Source organism: Mustela lutreola, chromosome 17, assembly GCF_030435805.1.
Source record: "Mustela lutreola isolate mMusLut2 chromosome 17, mMusLut2.pri, whole genome shotgun sequence".
NCBI lineage: Eukaryota > Metazoa > Chordata > Mammalia > Carnivora > Mustelidae > Mustela > Mustela lutreola.
The window spans coordinates 3,229,646-3,244,763 of record NC_081306.1 but is presented as its reverse complement, the minus strand read 5'-3'; positions in this window follow the sequence as shown (position 1 = coordinate 3,244,763).

Below are 15,118 nucleotides of genomic sequence, written 5' to 3'. Positions count from 1 at the left end.
GTAGGCCAGCAACAAAAGACACAGACAGTAACCCACTATGGCTTCCTCCTCTAAATATTCTAATTCTTTTGGTCTGGGCTGGGACCCTGGACCTGTATGCTTAATCTTTGGGGACTCTTAAGGCTGAGCAAATTGAGGAAACCCTTCACCTTGGGGTGGTTCTCCATTTTAGTGTGTAAGAGAGTCACCTGGGGGATATTTTTGCACTACAGAGTTCTAGCTTCTGCCACATGCATGTAATTGAATTTCAGGGTACAGGACCCCCAAATCTGCATCTTGGTTTGGTTTACTCCTGTTTCTTAATGAAAATCCCATTTTTAAAAAATTGCTTGCTTTGGTCATCATCGCTCTATCTCCTGTGTTCAGCATGGCATGAATAATACTCAGTGAATACTGGCAGATCCATTAATCCATCCATCCATCCGTCCATCTGTCCATCCACCCAACCATCCATCCACCTACTTGTTCAACAAATATGGTTTGAATACTTGAAATGTTCTGAGTGTCATTTTTCGTGCTGAATTACACAGTGGAAGAACTTCTGAAAATCAAAATACTTCCTTCATAGTTTGTAAAATCTTGATTTTTGGGGGGAAGAAATTAACCTTATTCCATATATAATGAAAGTTTTCAGTAGAAGGGGAAAGCTGTATCCTGACAAACTTGGACAAGTTACTTAACCTTAAGACCTTGGTCTTCTGCTCAGAAAACATGATATGCTATTCTGCAGGTTAGTCTGATCCCTATAGAACAGCTGGCACACTGTACAGGCTTTAGAACTGGTAGATGTTATTGTTCTTAATAATAATTAGAAAAGAATGGGGCACCTGGTGGCTCAGAGGGTTAAGCCTCTGCCTTCAGCTCCGGTCATGATCTCAGGGTCCTGGGATTGAGCCCCGCATCAGGCTCTGTGCTCGGCAGGGACCCTGATTCCTCTCTCTTTCTCTCTGTCTGCCTGGCTCTCTGCCTACTTGTGATCTCTGTCTGTCTAATTAATAAATAAATAAATAAATAAATAAAAATAAAAATCTTTTTAAAAAATTAGAAAAGATTATCAAAAGGATAGTGTTAGCTGGCCATAATTTTCTCTGATGTCATTTCCCACATGAAGATCCAAGCGATAACTTTGAGTTTAATTACTACACAATCTATTAAGTTAATCTCACATGACCTGTGCTCTTTCTCTGATTTTGGAGTTTTTTTTTTCTCCTTCATTTTCTCTGTTCCATTTCTGTCTTCTATTGGGATTAATGGTTTCCATTTCGGCTCCTCTCTCTCTTTGTATAAAGCCTCTCTTTTTCCCTAGCTCTCTTCTCTTCTCTGCTTCTTGTCTTACTTTCCTGCCGCTTCGTCTTCTGGCTTTCCTGTTCTTTATGACATCTTAACATGTGCTTTTTTCCTTGAATTTTCTGTATTCTCTTTGTGGTCTCTCTGCTTCTCTCAGGAGCCCCAACAAGTTCTTAAAATGCTTGCTTGTGAAAAGAGTGTGTCTCCTAATATTCATTTTTAGACTACATAAGATGAATGCTTCATCGAATTTCTCTTTAAACGAACAACAAAGGGAAATCTGTCCCTTTACAATTAAATCAGATCATTATTTTCTTCTTTTGTGTGTAACCCTCAATGAAGTGTAACCCAGTCCCGTGGATTGGCACCGAGAGCAGGGGTGTATTTTTTACAGTCAAAGAGAAAAGATATTTTCCAACTGACCTGGTTCCTGCACTCACTCTTCTCCTAAACTAGCTTCAGACTTTGAGGATGTCATTTGACTTCTCTGGGCTTCATTTTCACATTTATGAAGTAGGTGGGTTGTATCCACCATCTCCGAGGCTCTTCCTTGAACTAAAATTTCCGTGAGTCTGATCTCTGATTCATTTCCTATAGCAATGCTATCAAGTGCCAAATTTCATTAGCCTGACAAGGCTCACTAGGCATAAGTAGAAGGTATTCAATTGCAAATAGAGGACAATTGACATTATATTTTTCAATTTCCTCTGGGTCTAATGCACGTCGTTAGACTCTGCTTTGCTTTTACCTTTGGAAATGTATTTCTGCAAAGTCTCAAAGGGCATGAGCAGGGTTACTGGAGTCATGGGGCATGTTCTCAGGACACGGTTTTCTGGAAGGCAGAGGATTTCTGTTTTTTACCCTAAGGCAGTGTTTTTTTCCCTAAGGCAGAAAACACTGCCTTAGGGAAGTATAATTGATGAAATTTCAATGTCTTTGAAGTGTGCGATGTGATGATTTGATATACATATACACGCAATAGTATATCATTCAGTCTTTTAGTAGCTGCCATATTGTTTGCTTTTTAGAGCCAAGCAAATGTTTTCTTTCCTTGATGCTTAATGATAATTTCCGTTCACTGAGTATTTAGTACTGCCAAGGAAAGTCCTACACACTTCACAGTACTTTAATTATTCGCTGTAAGACCAAGCAGCAGATACCTTGCCACCCGATATAACTCTCGGGCCCCTCATCGCCACGACTTTCTTCCCTGAATTTGTTCTAATTTGTTAGTCGTTCACGGGAAGGGTGACTCTGGGAGTCTCTGCTGAGACTTGAGTCTTCAGTACTCAATCACGCCATATCTCCAGTCTCCATATTTTGCAGTGCTCTGGATATCACTCTGTTACGAATACTTCTACTTGGGAATCCAGGTCACCCTCAGAAGGCCCACTGAATTCTTCATTTCCTTCCACAGATATGCTCCTTGTATGACCAACTCCATGTTCCTCCACTAAGAACTAATCAGTTGCTCAACTTCGAGACAACTGGAACCATTCTCTCTGGTTTTTTCTTCCCATGGAGGTAGCCATAACCGATCAATTTAACCTCAGAATTCTTTTTTTAAAAAAAATATTTTATTCATTTATTTGAGAGAGAGACAGACAGAGAGAGAGAGAGTCAGAGGGAGAGGGAGAAGCAGACTCCTTGTTGAGCGGAGAGCCTGACTGGGGACTCGATCCCAGAACCCCAAGAGCATGACCTGAGCCAAAGGCAGACACTAAATCAATACAGCCATACAATACAGCCAATACAGCCACTACATCAATACAGGTGCTCCCACCTCAAGATTATTTCTTGATTCAGAATCTTCCTTTCTGTCTCTGTGGCTGTCATTTCAATTTATAATCTCATGACCCACCTAAGGTCCTACAGCTACCTTCTAACCCATTTCTGTACTTCTGCTACAGCCTAACCTTTTCTTTTCCAGATAGAGATTGATATTTCTATCTTGAAAAATTTGGTGGTCCCCTGTGGCTTTTGTGATGAAGTCGAAACTCCTTGGATGCACACAAGGCTCTTCCTAACCTATTTCTTCTCCGCTACTTTAATTTCCAAACACTGTTGTGAAAGTGATGTGCTCTTTTTTTTTTTTTTTTAAGATTTTTATTTATTTATTTGACAGAGGCACAGCGAGAGAGGGAACACAAGTAGGAGGAGTGAGAAAGGGAGAAGCAGGCTTCCCACTGAGCAGGGAGACCGATGTGGAGCTTGATCCCAGGACCTTGAGATCATGACCTGAGCCAAAGAAAGTTAACCAAAGTTAACCAACTGAGCCACCTAGGTGCCCAGACATGCTCTTTTTGATTGGTGGCTAAGTTGGTTAGAATGTAACCTTCGAGCTACTGGTAGACATCTTTGCCATCTTGTAGGGATAACTCATCTAATCAAAAAGCCAAAAGAGGGGCGCCTGGGTGGCTGAGTGGGTTGGGCCTCCGCCTTCGGCTCAGGTCATGATCTCAGGGTCCTGGGATCGAGCCCCGCATCGGGCTCTCTGCTCAGCAGGGAGCCTGCTTCCCCCTCTCTCTCTTCCTGCCTCTCTGCCTACTTGTGATCTCTCTGTCAAACAAATAAATAAAATCTTTAAAAAAATGCCAAAAGAGATGAAGGCAGGGTTATGACTTAGAAAGCAAACACACACAGAGAGAGTAAGAGAGAGAGAGAGAACACATAATGGTGGTATTATTAGGATGTGCGGATTAAAGATAGAGTTTCAGCCATGCCTCAGGCTTTCTTCAGTTTCTCAATTATGTAACTAATAGGATTTTGGGGGTGTGTGTGCTCATGTGAAATGTTCTTCGGAGGTTCCTTCCTTTGCAACCAAAACTAAACTAACCAAAACTAGAACAAATGACTTTGAATGATGTATCTTTTTGTCTAAATGCACTTTAAAAAGACTTGAGTTACCCCATATCTTTTAGAAAGAGCAATAAAATTTTTTTTCACAGCCGCAGGTCAGACTATTCTTAGCCTGTCTCTCATTAACTGGCAAATCTAGGGAAACTTCTGTTCTATTAAGCTGTGTATGTTGCAAGGGCCTCGTTGAAACCACAACATTAATAATAACTTCTACCTGTTAACCCCTACTGTGTATCAGACTGTTCGGACACATTATAGCTAATCCTCACCTCAACCCAAGTGATACACAATTAGCCCTATTTTATGTCTCAAAAATGGGAGTCTAAGAAGTTAAGTACCACTTTTAAAAAGATCCATTTATATATTATTTTAGAGAGATAGAGGGAGCAGGGGGAGGGCAGAGGGAGAGGGAGAGAGAGAGAATCTCAAGCAGGCTCTGCCCTGAGCAAGGAGCCCAAGGCAGGGCTTGATCCCATGACCCTGAGATTATGACCTGAGCTGAAACCAAGAGTCAGCTGCTTAACAGACTGAGTTGCCCAGGCGCCCCAGAAGTTAAGTGTTATTGAGATCACATACTCTATGGATGAGATAACTGAGGTTCAGATCCAGGTTGTATCTGCCTTCCAAATAAATATGTCTTACATCAGACCATACTATCCAAACTGTAGATGGGAGCCGTGGTCCCCATATGAAAGAATAAAATAATATTGGTCGAGTACCTCCTGCATGTCAGATGCTGGTGTTTTCATAGACATTCATTCATAGGTCATCTTATTTCATCTTAAAATCCTATGAAGTGTTATCAATCCAAATTTACAAGTAAGGAAACTAAGTAAAAACCAACTCTTTTACCAGAGTAAAAGAGAGAAAAAAAAAAGTGGCTAATATTGAGATCCAAACTCATAAATATCTGAAATCAAATTCTTGTTTTATTTTTCTGATTATTCCTATTGATCCCTTAATAAATCTCAAAACCAAACTGGCTTAATAATTAGGGTACCATAAAATGTATGTGTTAGATGAACAGTTATCGAAGGGAAAGATATCTAAAATGATTATTGGTCCACCTATAAAAGAACACTCCTGGGGCGCCTGGGTGGCCCAGTGGGTTGAAGCCTCTGCCTTCGGCTCAGGTCATGATCTCAGGGTCCTGGGACCGAGCCCCACATCGGGCTCTCTGCTCTGTGGGGAGCCTGCTTCCTCCTCTCTCTCTGCCTGCCTCTCTGCCTACTTGTGATCTCTGTCTGTCAAATAAATAAAATCTTTAAAAAAAGAAAAAAAGAACACTCCTCTGTTTAAAGACTCAAGATCCCTATTTCTAACATGTGGGGTCTAGGACTATATAACCTGAAAGTGTCTTTCCAGCTCTAAAATTTGGTAGTTCTATGTTATGACAACTGGTCCATCACTTGGGATTATTTAGGATCAGGTTTTGCTGCAAGAAGAAAGAGATAGTAGCTTAAAAAAAAAAAATAGAAGTTTATCTCTCTCGTGTAAAATTGAGAGGAAGGCCAGGTAAGGTCAATGTGGTGGTTCCATCTCACAAAATCTTCAGGGACACAAGCTCCTTCCAGAAAACTGCATCTCCATTGAGACCCAAGATGATGACTCTGTCTCCACCCAGGGTATCGTGTTCCCAGTGGCAGGTGAGGGAATGAACAAGGAGAGAAAAGGCAAAGTGTAAGTTACCATTGTCTTTTAAGAAAGCTGTCATGTGACGTTTCCACTCTACATTTAATTGGTTAAGACTTGGTCACATGACAGGACACCTGGCTGGCTGAGCCCTGGAAAATGGGACTATTGATCTCAGGGTTATAAGTTCAAGCCCCACCTTGGGCATGAGTGTACCTCATTAAAAACAAAGAAAGAGATTTTTAAAAAGGAAGGAAGGAAAAAAGCCCTAATCACATAACCACACCTAACCGCGAAGTAACCTGGGAAATACAGCCCCAGTTCCCTATGTCATCAAGTTCGCATTACCAGTGAGGAGGGAGAATCGAATAAGTCTCCTCATATATTTGGAAACAACTATTTGTTTTTCCCCACACACACTTGTTAGTGAAGAACAAATTATTGAAAATAACCAACGTATTTGCAAGAAAGCTTAGTGGTACATAAATGTCAGATCATAACCCAAGGGAAAAGTGAGACATGAAAATTAAGTCTTAGTTGTGTGAACAAGTCTCATGAGAAACCCCCAAACCACCAATCACTGACTATTCTTTATTCTTTCCAAAATAAGACAAATTGATTGACTTACTTTGGGTAACCTATTTCCTTAAACTTCTTATTCCTTGTTCCTAAAATGGTGAAAATAATACCTACCTCGCGAGAGTTTTGTGAGAATGAGGATGAAGTTAGTGAAGCAGTTTACACAGGAAGATTTGTTGTTAAAAATCTGGTTTTTAGAACAAATATTATGCAGTTAGACTCCACACAGAGTTTTTGTTTTTTTTTTTAAAGATTTTATTTATTTATCTGACAGAGAGAGACACAGCGAGAGAGAGAACACAAGCAGAGGGAGTGGGAGAGGGAGAAGCAGGCAGGGAGCCTCATGCAGGGCTCAATCCCAGGACCCTGAGATCATGACCTGAGCCAAAGGCAGACGCTCAATGACTGAGCCACCCAGACACCCCCATACAGAGGTTTATAAACCTATGGACAGTAGAAGCCAGTGCCCTTCTGGCTTCTAACCAGGGCACCTGTATTGGTCAGGGTTCTCCAGAGAAATAGAACTAAGAGGAAACCTATAGATACATACATATAAGGAGACTTATGACAGGAATTGGCTCATGCGGTTATGGAGGCTGAGAAGTCCCTTGATCGGCTATTTGGAATCTAGAGAACCAGGAAAACTGGTGATATAAGTCCAGGGATGGGAAGGGGGAACCTGTGGAGGAGGTACGGACTGAAGATGTTAAGTCCCTTTCTGAGTCTGAAAGCCCAAGAAGCAGATGTCTTGGCTCAAGGAGAGAGAGGGAGGGGAGTGCATCAGCGAGCGAGTGAGGGCAAATTTACTTCTTCCATCTTCTATTGCTTCTGGGCTCTCCATGAATTGGATATGGCGAACCACATGGAGGAAGGCCATCTGCTTTCCTCATTTCACCAATTTTTCCACAATGTCCGATGCTAATTTCTGCCAGAAACACCTCTCACAGACACACCCAGAAGTAATGTTTTACCAACCATCTGGGCCCAGTCAAGTTGGCCCATAAAATTTTCCATCACAGCAATGCAACTTAAACAGGCTTAAAATTTCTTTTTTTTTTTTTTTTTTTTAAAGATTTTATTTATTTATGAGAGAGAGAGTGAGCACATGAGTGGGGAGGAGAGGCAGAGGGAGAGGGAGACGCAGGCTCTCCACAGAGTAGGGAGCCTGACGAGAGGCTCGATCTCAGGACCCCGGGAGCATGACCTGAGGTGAAGGCAGAGACTTAAGTGACTGAGCCACCCAGGTACACCCAGGCTTAAAATTTCTAAAAGGAAAACTAATTGATCAGCTATACCATGATTTCAGGAATAGCTAGACTTTGTTGCTTAAGGCATATTTATTAAGAGTTTCTCTTTCCGCTCATATTTGATTTTCTTCCATCTCTGTTGGTATAATTTTTGTCCCAGTTCTCTTCTGGGGCTGAATGAAGGTGGCTGTGAGGGCAAAGGTCTTGCCATTTTATCAATTCAAGTAGAAAGTGCCTCTCTCCCAGTCCATGCCGGAAACAGCCCTGGTGTCAGCCTCATTGGGTCTCTCTGGAGCACACCCTGATGTCTGAACCAAACACTGACTCCCCGTTAGATGGAATTAGCTTACTGATTTATCAACCACCTGTGGCTTGAGATTCGCTCCCCACTTCTGCACCACGTGCTATAACCAGAAGAGGTGCTGGCAGATAATGCATCGGGTTGAACAGAGAAATTCGTTTCTTCACCCTTCTCCCTTTTATAATAAGTTGAAGCCTCTCGGACTCAAGAGAAAATACACCAATGATCCATTTCTGCCTCTCATTTTATATGAGAGGTAAGTGACTGGTCCATTGACCTAACGCTGGTTTGTGACAGATTCAGAGTGAAAACCCATTTCTTTTGACTCTAGTTCAATGATTTTCCTCCCTATACAATTCTCTCTCTCTCCTTAAGGTTTTCCTTGTGCTCTTGTCCATCATTTGGTCAAGACTACACATGGCCACTTTATTGACCATTCTACCCAAAATCTTATTTTAGAGAGAGTGTGTGTGTGCAAGAAAGGGTTGGGGCGGGGTCTGGGGAGAGAGAGAGAATCTCAAGCAGGCTCCTTGTCTAGCACAGAGCCTAACATGGGGCTCAGTCTCATGACTCTGAGATCATGACCTGAGCTGAAATCAAGAGTCGATCGCTTAACCAACAGAGCCACCTGGGTGCCCCAGCTCTGACTTTGTTTAAAGGATAATCCGATTTCAATCATAATCTAATTTGTGATAAAACTGACCCAGTTTTTATCCCCCCTTCTTTAAGTCACTGATACTTTTCTCCTATGTACTTTTCATGGCTTTGGACTTGGCCCATCCCTTGAGCTGCAGAACACATGAATAGGAATCTAGTCCCATGGAAATCTTGTGCTGCCTTACTGAAACTCAGTAACAATGGGCTTGGAGTTCTCATTTTTATTTCATGATCTGTAACCTAAAAATCTTTCTGGAAAAAATTATTATTTGTTCAAAGGAGCATAAATGAAAGTCATATTTTTCCTCTAAAGAATGCAAATTTATTGATGAAACAGTAGCAAACATAGGGAAGCAATACAATCTTCATAACTCCACTGCCCAGCAATGATCATTATTAATATGTTGATGTATAATGATATTATATAATGGATCATATTATACATGTTGCGCTGTAACTTGCTTTTCTCAATATGTTACAAACATTTTGCAAGTCAATAATTATAAATCTATATCACCCATTTGAGTGGTTTTAGAATACTTCATTTGAAAAAACCCTCATTTAAACTATTCTCACGTTGTGAGGTACTTCCTTTTTGTTATTATGAGCAATATAATGAGGAGTATCTTATAATATATTTTTGGATAATATTTCAGTTGGGGCCCCTTGATCTTAAGAAACCAAATGGCTGAAATTAACAACACAGGAAACAGCAGATGTTGGTGAGGATGCAGAGAAAGGGAAACCCACTTGTACTGGTTCTGGGAATGCCAACTGGTGTAGCCACTCTGGAGAATAGTATGGAGGGGACTCAGAAAGTTAAAAATAGAATTACGCTATGATCCAGCAATCAATCTATTAGGTGTTTACCCAAAGAATACAAAAACACTAATTCAAAGGGATACATGCATCCAAATGTTTATAACAGCATTATCTACAATAGCCAAAATGGGGAGAAGCCCAAATGTCCATCAGCTGATGAATGGATAAAGAAAATGTGGTATCTATATCCAATGGAATATTACTCAACCATGAAAAAGATGCAGTCTTGTCATTTGCAATGATGTGGATGGAGCTGGAGTATATTATATTAAATGAAATAAGTCAGTCAGAGAAAGACAAATACCATATGATCTCACTCATATGTGGAATTTAAGAAACAAAACAATCATAGGGGAAAGAGAGGTAAACCCAGAAACAGACTCATAACTCTAGAGAACCAGCTGATGGTTACCAGAGGGGAGGATGATGAGGCAATGGGTGAAATAGGTGATAGGGATTAGGGAGGGCACTTGTGATGAGCACAATGAGGTGTTGTATGGAAGTGTTGAATCACTAAACTCTAGACCTGAAACTATTATTACACTGTATGTTAGCTAACTGGAGTGTAAATAAAAACTTAAAAAAAAAAAAAGAAGCAGAAGTTAATCATGGCTAGCTTGAAGGGAGGAAGAAAGAAATTATTGGAATGATTGAGGGGACCCACAAATTTGAATCACAAAGTGAAAAAGTGAACATCAGAAGGGAGATGGATCTGGGAAGCTCTAGGGAAGCTCTAATGGAAGGTTGATGGAGGTCCCTACCGTGGACATAAGTCAACTACAACCATGTTCTGACCTTGATCACCACCACTGAAGTCCAAGGAAGAGGTTCCATGAGGTTTTCCTTGTGTCCTTGTGCACTGTTTGGCCAAGACCACACATGGCATCTTTACTGACCATCCTACCCAAAAATCACAAGGAGAAATAATAATTTCCCAAAGGAAAATCCAAGGGCTTTAATAAGAAAAAAGGAAATGGACATTGGGCAACTGAAAATGACACCACCCTGCATTTGTCTGAATATTTCAGAGATTAAATTCCTGGAAATGCAGTGATTAGCTGGGAGAATAAAAACTCATTTTAAAAAATCTTCTAAATCCTGCAAAAAATTATTGGCAACTAAAAATCTAATAAAGAGCAAGTTATTATTCATAATAATAGAATTAGTAATAAGTTGTTAGAAGAAATCCCAGGAGGTTTGTCTCAATCTGCCTTTCATATTATATTTTAGAATTCCAACCAGAGACAGAGGGAACGTAGGTAGAGTCTTATGCCAAAACTCATCACTCTGCGCTCCGTGAAATATGCAGCTTAAAGTAACAGGTTCCGAAGAAGAGGGGGAATGCATTTATTTCATTGAAAAAAAAAAAAGAGCAGAAATAAAGGGAATCTTTTGAACTCAGGTTCTTATGTTTAAGTACAATTATATACAACTTACAGAGACTGTCTAGTAGAATGGTTTAGAACAAAGGATTTGGGTCCAAACATATCTCATTTGAATTCAGGTTCTATTACTCTTTAGCTTCTTTACTTTAAATTAACATCTTAGCTTCTGTTTCCTCATTGGTAAAGGTATCTAATATGAGTATCTACCTGATTGAGTTATTGTGGAGATGAATCAAAATAATTCTAATACGGACGCATCGGGGGTTGGCTGGATTATCGTAGATCCTCAATGAGTATTAGCTCTCTGATTTATTCCCAGTGGAGTGAAGGGGCTTAGCGCCCCCCCCCCGCCAAAGAATGCAAGATTCCCCATCATTCTGCAAACATCGGATTTGGAACATCATCCTGGAGGACTCATAGCTCTGAAGGAATTGCTGGGTGTCCATACAGGGATATCTTTCCTATTCCATGCCATGAGGGGCATTTTTAAGCTGACCTTCATCCTTGGCAGGGACAATACGACAGCCATCTTTATGATGGCTTGGAAATAGCCTTACTCCCTCAGAACTGTACTTTGTTTTAAAATTATCTTGTTACTTACTAAATTTATCTTTTTATAAAAGTACATAAAATAAAAAATTAATTAAAAAAAGTACATAAAAAGGGTGTGTGTAGCTTAAAATAATACCTATGGATCTATGACTTTGCTGTAGACAGACATAGAACATTTAAACCTTATCAGAACTTGGGAGGTCATCCTTCTACTTCTTTCTGACCATGTTTCTCCTTCTTAGAGGTCAGTGCTCTTCAGATTCTGTGTTAGTCATTCTTTGCTTTATTTTATAGGTTTTCCAGGGAGGTATACATTCCCAAACACTATTTTTTTTTGCCTGTTTTAGAAAATATACACAGAATTACATGAATGTATTCTTTTAGGTCTTGTTTTTTGTGACTCAGATTACAATTTGAGATCCATGGATGCTGCTTTGCAGCTCATTCTTTCTCATTACTTTTTTTAAAAAGTTGAAGAAGGGTGCTTGGGTGGCCCAGGGGATGGGGCCTCTGCCTTCAGCTCAGGTCATGATCTCAGGGTCCTGGGCTCGAGACCCTCATTGGGTTCTGTGCTTGGTGGGGAGTCTGCTTCTCCCTCTCTCTCTGCCTGCCTCTCTACTTGTTATCTTTCTCTCTGTCAAATAAATAAATAAAATCTTTAAAAAAAATCCAAATGAATTACTACCTACATCCTATTGCACCACAATTTATATATACCTCCTTTGGAGATGGGCATTTGGAATATTTATTTTTTTATTATTATAAATGCTGCTGCTGTAAAAACATGAACACATCTCCGAGGACACATAGGCAAAAATTTCTGTAGAATGTACACCTATGAGTGGAACTTCTGGGTATTGACAATATGCATGTTTAACTCTATCCTAGAAGTATGGATAATTTCCTAAATGGGTGTACCAATTTACATGCTCACTGGCTATGAATAAGAGTCCCTGTTGTTCCATATCTTCACCATACCTAAGAATACTAGACTTTTTATTCTCCAGTATTGCTAGTATAAGGAGGTAAATGGTATTTCAGTAAATTTTCTTTGTTAATAATGTTAAAAGGTTTTAATGTATTTCTAGACTGTCCCTGTTTCCTTTCCTTTCCTTTGAATGTTCATTTTTCTAGTGTGAATTTTTTCTCTTTTTTGTTGATTTGCAGAAGCTCTTTATATATGATGGTTACAGAGTCTTCCTGGGTTATTTATGTGGCAGATATGTTCTCAGCTTGTGGTTTATCTTTTTACCTTTTTTTTTTTTATTATGGTATAAAACTGGTGTTTGCAGAGGTGGAGAGGAACCTGGGTATCCAAATAGTTTCTGAGATGTTTTCTGCTAGGTTCCTGTGTGATCTGCTTGATCACATGGGCTCTTCTCTCACTATTCTTTTTTTAAAAAAATATTTTATTTATTTATTTGACAGACAGAGATCACAAGTAGGCAGAGAGACAGGCAGAGAGTGGGTGGGGGGTGGAGAACAGTCTCCCTGCTGAGCAGAAAGACCTATGCAAGGCTTGATCCCAGGACCCTGAGATCATGACCTGAGCCAAAGACAGAGCTTTAACCCACTGAGCCACCCAGGCGCCCCTTCTCTCACTATTCTTATCTAAGTGCTCACTCTCTCTCTCTTTCTCTTAACCAAGAATGGGTTAGAGTCCTAAATCTCAGCCAACTTACTTGGAGCCTTTGATCTAAAGGTCAGGTTCTACTTCCTGAGCTCAGTTCTTGCTCTGAACCCTTAGTGATTGCATTAATAGCCTGGAGCCTGGGCTGTATTGCTCACATGGCTTTGAGTTATCACAAGCTCCAAGAGTCTTGCTTGCTGAAATAGAGAGGAAGATTCCCATGGTTGAGACTCATTTATGCAGGCAATCTGGAACACTTAAGGTGATGAAAAAAAACCCACAGCATGGACTCATGGTCCTCTAGACTTCTTTGACTTGTTTGAAAGATAAGTGAATGACTTCAGGTTTATCTTTGAGCCTCATCCGATCTTTTTCCAAAGTATGTTTGGATCTTCACGTACGAAGTGGCTAAAAAATTCAAGTGGTATCTTAACTATTAATTCTTTAATGACCCTATACATGTATGTAGATATATTTATGTGTATATATTTGTCATTTTATACATGTATAAATGCGTGTGTCTACACAGATATAGAAAGATGTATGTATTCACACAATCTCTGTCCATGTTCCAGAATCCATCATGATGTGGTAGGAATTATAGAAGATAAGGCTGTTAGGGAATGACATGTGATGGCTTTACCAATTACGTCCCATGTCTCTTCAGGATGGAGGGCTGACCTACATACAACTCTTGGTGCTTAAGTGTTGCTTAGAATTGCAGCCAATTTTGATAAAACATATCTCAAGTCAAAGAGGGATCTTAGAACAGCAGGCAAGAGTGAAATCCTGGTCCATGGACCCAAGAGGAGCCTTGCCAGCTTTTTAGGAGGGTAATTGACAAGAGACATCAGACTTTTAGAGGTGATCAAGCTGGAAGCAAGCACACAGCTGTAGTGTGGTCTCTGGTTTGCAGTGACCAGAAAGGTGAGAGGAGAGGAGAGGAGTTGTCAGCCGTAGGAGGTGAAATTAAAATTCAAGTCTATTTGATCACAAAGGGCTTAACCACTTATGATTTACTATAAAGCTACGTTCAAAGATCTATATCTGCCGGTCAAACTCGGTTCTGCACAGAATAAACACATCTGCCATTCTTTCTTTGGCCTTCCACACAGTGATCTACAGTTAGTAAGTCGTAAACACACTGACCTGGCATAGGGCGCCTTCCATTTTCTAAGCCTGGACTACATTCCCCTCATGTCCCTCTGACCCCCTTCTTTTTCTTTTTAAAAAGATTGATTTATTTTAGAGAGCGAGAGAGAATGCACAAGCAGGAGGGGCAGGGAGAGGGAGAGACAATGTCCAGCAGACCCCATGGAGAGCTGATCCTGATGCAGGGCTCAATCTCAGGATCTTGAGATCATGACCGGAGCCAAAACCAAAAGTCAGACATGTAACCACTTGAGCCACCCAGGCACCCGCCCCCCCCCCCCCCGCCCCAGCCCCGTTCTATCTTTTTTTTTGGCCTCATCCAAAGGCTACTTCCTCATGGAGGCCTTTTGCTGGGTGTCTCAGGAGGGAGATTCACTTGCTTTATGCTCTCTTGGCACTAAATATTTGGCCTTTCATAAACCTCATCTGCTTTGTGATTGTTGATGATTGTTATCTTTCCTTTGTGCATAGCAGAGATCAGGTCTGTCTTGCACACTGCTGTGTCCCCAGGACCTGGACGGAGCATGGCCTGGAGCACAGAAGGTGCTGAATTGACATGTATTGAATGGAAAAATGACTAAATAAATAATGGAAAACAAGTCAGTATAGAAACAGAGTGTCCTGGTTCCCAGAACCAGAGCATTTGTTCCCATGCCTTAGACTTCCTTCAGCCCTCTAGGCTCTTCTTAGGGATGTCCAGAGGACAACATCTTCATTCCTTCCCATGGGAGCATTTGTCCCTTTCACCATGCTTTTCTAGGAAAATTCCCCCAATATTTTTTGTCTCCACTGGACTATGCCAAATGCTTGGATTGACAAAGAACACGAATATCATTGTCTCAGTACCTACTGTTTATCGTAAGAATTAATGTAAATCACCAACACTTCTTGATACATGGGAAGAGCTCGGGAAATGGTAGCTGTCTGCAGAAGGGGTGCCCTAGGAAATGGGGGTCATCCCAACTCCGGAAAAATTAGCCCACCATCAGTCTTTGCTCCTTGATGTGGTCTTCCC